Consider the following 6,558-nt stretch of genomic DNA (forward strand, 5'->3'; position numbering starts at 1 on the left):
ATAATTCTTGAATTGATCTTTTAAATAGTTTGTCAGAACATACTTCCTGCTACACTGTTAGTTAATAGTTGCATTTTGGATAATGATCCCTAATATGACATTAAAATTGGAAAACATACATAATTATAATGATCAAGTGCAGACTTTTATAAATACTAATGCTAACTTAGGCAAGAAGAGAAACATACTGTCATTAGAAATATTTTCTTGTTTTTTACACTTTAGATAAAAAAATTGAGTAAAAAGACATTTAGAACTCAAAAGAAAGATGAATTCAAAGTACAACACAAATTTTTAAGATATCTTAAAAATAATTTCTTCCTATTTATTCCTTTCCCAAGACCAAAAATAAATGTGAACATTGTCAAAATTTCAACACTTAAAATCAGATCATCTTAGATTTATGAATAATTTTACATTATTTTTTCTTCCAAAACATTTCTATTTATTCTGTGTCAACATCTGAAAGCACACTTTGCTCCATCCCTTATTTGGCAGATATTTTGTAAATAAGGACTCAATCAGTTAGGTTTTCAACCATTTTTTTTGAACTTCTCCCTTCACTAAGATGTATTAGAAACATTTCTATATATGAGACTGCAACTGAGGCATTTCCAAAATGTGACAAAGTTTATGGCTTCTTAAAGAAATAGATCAATTAGATACATTCTCCTGTTCAACATTGTTTTCTACTCTTTCCTCATTTTAACAAGTAACTCTTTGTTCACTACTAGGATGATTATTAACTACTTTCAACTACTTGATTGACCTTTTATTTTATAAACATCAGTGGGTAATCTATTAAGATACAATGAAAATTTGTAACTTCAATTCATCATGAAATTTATAAAAAATGTCTACAAAGAGATACATTATTAATCACAGTGGCAATTAGAGTTCTTCATGTAATCCAGCCTAGTGATAGTGGCAAGTGCCCTGAAACATTTTTAGTAAAAAAGTAAAATAGTTCTGAAATCTAGTCTCAGCAGGAGAAAAAAAGAAGAAACTATGCTTATGACATGAAAAAAATTATAGGTTATTAAGTGTGATATTGAGATAAAAAGATCACTTTTACTTTTTTATAATTATATGAGGTTAGAAGGATCTGGATAATTTTGATTTGTTACCATATCTGAATCGGAAACTATTAACCTTTCTTCCCATCTTGGAACTATTTATTCAATTTCTCTATGTACACGTTTTCAGTTGTTCAGTTCCTTCACATTCAGCTTAGATAAACATAACAAGGACAGCATACCCATTTATACACTCATATCAGTTATTCACAGTGTGGACAAAAACAACATGTTTTGATATGATTAGGGTAAATATAACATATCAGATTCAGATGCAAATTTTAAAAATTACTCTAGTTTCTTTTCCATTGCTGTGATATATGTTTTGAGTACAAGCAATATTTTGTGGGGAAAAGGATTATTTCAGTGTATAGCCTCTAGGTCACAGTCTACTACTAACAGAAGACAAGGCAATGGAAGGCACTAACTTTAATCAAAATCCATGGAACAACACTGGCTTCCAATTTTGCTCACTGGCTTTCTAGTAAAGCTGAAGCCCACCTGCCTAGGGATGGTGTTTGCCACAGCAGGCTAGGCTCTCCCATATCAGGTATCAAACAACTGAAAATCTCCCACTAACTTGGACAGAGGCCAGTCTACTCTGTGTAATCTTTCACTTGAGGTTCTCTTTTCCCATATGACTGTTAGCTGTGTTAAGCTGGAAATAAAAGCAAAATAGCATACTTGCCTTAGAATACATTATTTTATAAGCTTTAGCAGATCAACCACTAATTATATTTTAAATATTTGATAATGGTTCCTGCTGATGTTTTAAAAACTAGATTTTCAATTCCTAGAAATGACACAAAATAAACAATTGAATTCTGTCCATTTATTACCCCTCATTGTACCTTTTCTTTCATCCTAAACATCTATACTTATAAACATAATAAAACTAGACTTAATTAAATGGTCTTAACAGTAAATATATATATATATGTATATATTTATATGTATGTATATAAATATATATATATGTATATATATATATTACATCATGAACTGAACTAGACTTTTCACTCATTATGTCATTCAACATACTTAACATACATTTCAAATATAATTATGATTTTTTATTGATATGTAGAAGAAATTTTATTACAGACATGTTTATTTCTTAAAGATTCACTTTCTAATAGTCACTTCCCTAAACCAGTAAATTTTATATCACAGTGTCTTTGATAACATGATACAATTTTTTACTTTTTTATTTTATAAAATATTCAGTTTTTGTTGATATCCAAAGACAGTTCTACTAGAAATTTGAAAGCATCAAACACATTTTATACCAAATATACACAACATGCTTTTGTTTATTGAGACATTATACCCATTCTGTTCATATCTGCATGAAAATATGGTTAGGCACTCCAGCCAGGGAATCAGGTCCTTTGAGTATATACTACAGCTTCCAGTTTAGTGTTTCTATGGGATTCCTGAGAGTGTGAACAAGTGGGACTCTGTTTCTTGTGATTTCTCTTGGGCTGTATTCCATATTTTTCTTTGTTTTGTCAAATTCTGAAGTGCTTGGTTTTGTTTTGTTACATTTAATTTTTTCATTATTCCTTAGAAGCCTGTTTTTTTTTAATTTTTCCATTAATTTATTCATTATACAACCTGATCACAGTGCTCTTCTCCTCCAAGAACCCTGCTTACATGGCTTCTCTCTCACAACCCCTCCTGTTTACCTCTAAGATAAGGAGACCACTCTGGTTACCAACCAATTCTAGCTCCTCAGTGCACTGCAGGGCTAGGCACACCCTCTCCTACTGATGTCAGAAAAGGCAACCCAATTAGGGGAACTGGATCCACAGGTTGGTAACAGAGCCAAGGTAAGCCCCCACTCCAGCCCGAGGCTGCAAAGGTAGTTGAAGGAAGAAGACAAGCCTGCAATGTGTCCCTATTGATTGTGTGAGGCCAGCTCAGCACATTTTCCCCCAAATTGACAGGGGTAGCTACTGCATCCATTTATGTCTGTCTCACACAGATCACCTGTGTATCCAGGCCAGCAGTAACAAATATAGCTGTCAACAGTATCTTCACATGTTGTATCATTGTGACAAAGCTTTGACCAACAAAGAGTCATCATAGTCTCACAGTGTGTTCCTGTGAATCAACTACCCATACAGTCATAGTAGTTGTTTTCTCCTTTCATACATAGACCTCCATAGAGACATGCCCGACTGGCACATTCATCAAAGTTGAGTTTGCAGTGGTCTCCAAGGAATCTAGCTACATAGTTACAGAGGTAAGCTTTATGAGGATCCTGACATGTGGCACCATGCAGATATGGCTGGGATCTACATTCATTATTTTCCAACTCACAGTTCACAACAGAATACTCTTGCAGAAAGACAAATATGTATCTTTCTATTGCCATGAGAAATAAAGCTTCATTTGTGCAGGGATCAGAAACACATTCATCTACTTCTAAGTCACAATGACTTAGAATGCCTAGGTATCCTAGCAAACAGTAGCAGGAGTAGCCATTGATTCCATCCTGGCACATGGCTCTATTGTGGCAATGAATAGAAGCAGATATATTGTGATCTGTCTCACAGAACTTTCCAGTATATTCAGCAGGGCAGATATACACGGGGGGCTCAAAGGTCTTTATGGCAGGTGCCTTCATGTTGGCAGAAGTTCCCTTGAAAGGAATTAGTGTCAGTTTCACAAGTCAGTACACTATACCAATGAGGACTTTGGCACAGTAAATTCCTTTTCTTGGGGTATTCACACAAGTGGCAATTCCTTGGCAGGGACTGGCGAAGCAAGGATCTTTTGAGTCTTCATACTGTTGGCCAAATTATTGGCTATGTCTAAGTAACAATTGTTCTCTTGTACAAAACCCTTGTTCATAGAAATTTTTAGCAAGAATTTAAGAAATACTTGGCATTATTTTTTATTGAAAAATGATTCCTGGCACCTCAAGTCAGTACAGAACTAGGTACATCTTCACCCACTTTGGCCAGTCAAGCCATTCCAGATAGAAGGACAAGATCCACATGGCAGGTAACTGAGTCTGGGTAAGTCCCTGCTCCAGTTGTTGAGGGACCCACATGAAGACCAAGCTGCACATCTGTTACACTTGTGTGGGGGTTCCTAGGTCTATCTCATGCTCATTCTTTGGTAGTTCAGCCTCTGAGAGCCCCACAGGTCCAGGTTAGTTGGCTCTGTTGGTCTTCTTATGGAGTCCTCCACCCTATGGGTTCCTCAATCCTTTCCTCACTTCTTTCACAAGAGTTCCAGAGCTCAGTCTAATGTTTTGCTGTGGGTCTCTGCATCTGTTTTAGTCAGCTAAACTGACTCTCAGAGGACAATTTATCAGTAGTATCAAGTATTGGTTCTTGCCCATAGGATGAGTCTCAAGTTGAGCCAGTCATTGGTTGGCCATTTCCTCAGTTTCTTCAATGTGTTTGTTTCCCTTTAATTCTTATAGGCAGGACAAATTTTGGGTCAGAAATTAGAAATAGAAATGGGGTGAATCTGGATAGGACAGAATGTAGAGGGAACTGGGATTTGTAGAGGGAGGGAAATTCATAATCAGCTTACATTATTTGAGAAAAAATACATTTTCAGTGAGACAAAAATATGATTAGATAAATACAGTATAGTTAGTATTCTGAGAGCAGTCTTATGTATAGCTTACATACAAATAGTATGAATCAAAAATTTGTAGAAATACCCATTAAATTATCATAATTTCAAAAAATAGAAATGTAAAATACATATTTTATTCTTTGTCTTTTTCATAGCAGTTGCAAATAAACATACACAAAATTCTTAGACTCCCTCTGCCTCTTCAGGTCAGGAATTGTCTTACTATTTGCATTTAGATGTTCTGTTAAGTAAGTTAAATGACCTACCTGTGCCTAGTTAGAAGTAATTCTTCTGATGTCATGTTCACTTATTTGACCAACATCCAAGTAATAGTTATATATCTATCTTTATCCCCTTAGATATTGTCACCTCATGTAAGTCTTGATGAATACAGTCATGAGATACTTTAAAATCGCTCCGTGTTAGTTTCAACAATGTGGTGTTTTACATAATAAGAATAGATGTGCTTTACTATATTGTTATGATTGTTCTGATAATACTTTATGATCAAATAAAATATTAAGTTCATTTTCTTATCACATATTTAAAAAAATCCTGTCTCTCTCCATTGGACTTGAATATATTTCTATAGCACAGATAACTTTAAATTTGTGAGTTCCTTATCTTAGTCTCTCCATTCCTGAGTTTATAGACTCACCACGGTTAACTCTATACTTTTCATTCCTTTTATTTTCCCTTTACTCTGAAAGCATCTTAGAAATAATACCCATTCTTCTTATTAGTGTGAGAGTAATTCTGAAAATGGAATGGAAAATATTTAGGTAAATAATTTACTTTCATTTTTTTTTTTTTGGTACACCACATGGTATCCAAAGGTAACTACTCTCTTAAAATGTAACATTAGATGTTTTCAATGTATACTACATGAAGTTCTAGCTAGAGCAATAACACAACTAAAGGATATCAAGGTGATAGAATTTGGAAAAGAAGAAGTTAAAGTATTGCTATTCCTATATGATATGATAGTATACACAAGTGAGCCCAAAAATTTTACCAGAGAACTCCTCAAACTGATAAACACCTTCAGCAAAGTAGCAGGTTACAAAATTAACTCAAAAAATCAGTACATCCATATCCTCCTTTACATAAAAGATATATATATATATATATATATATGTAAATACACACACATACATATATACCTCAAGACTCACTCCTAGGCATATACACAAAGTTGTCCTACTATACCACAAGGACACATGCTCCACTATGTTCATGACAGCTTTATTCATGATAGCCAGAAAGTGGACAACATCTTCATGTCAATCAACTGAATGAAGGATAAAGAAAATATGGGATATCTATCTACACAATGGAATTCTATTTAGCTATTACAACCAAGTCATAATGAAATTTGTAGGCAAATGGATAGAATTTGAGAATATCATCCTAAGTGAGGTAATGCAGACCCAGAAAGACACATATGTATATATTTACTTATACTTGGATATTAGCCATAAAGTGCAGGATTGCCATGCTACAATGCACAGACCCAAATCAACTGGCCCAACAGAGGATGTGTGAATCTTACTTGGAAGGTGAAACAAAATAGTCATCAAAGGTGGATGAAGAGAGGGAAGTGGGTGGTAGAGAGGATAAGGAGATATATGGGTATGACAATCATTTGGGAAGGGCAGGAGAGGACTGGGAGTGAGAATGGAAATTAATGTATAGTATCTGAGACTAGCTGGAAAACTATGATGGTGGAGGCAACAGGCTTCTCAGAGGGTTATCCCAGCTGAGATTCCTACGAGCTCGAAATGTAGAGTCTGAATTAGCCACCTCCTGTAACCAAGCAGGACTTCAACATGAGACTAATCCCATGGAGAGAGGCAATCCCTGACACGATTATTGATATTCT

The sequence above is a fragment of the Mastomys coucha genome, chromosome X, assembly GCF_008632895.1.
Source record: "Mastomys coucha isolate ucsf_1 chromosome X, UCSF_Mcou_1, whole genome shotgun sequence".
NCBI classification, from domain to species: Eukaryota; Metazoa; Chordata; class Mammalia; order Rodentia; family Muridae; genus Mastomys; species Mastomys coucha.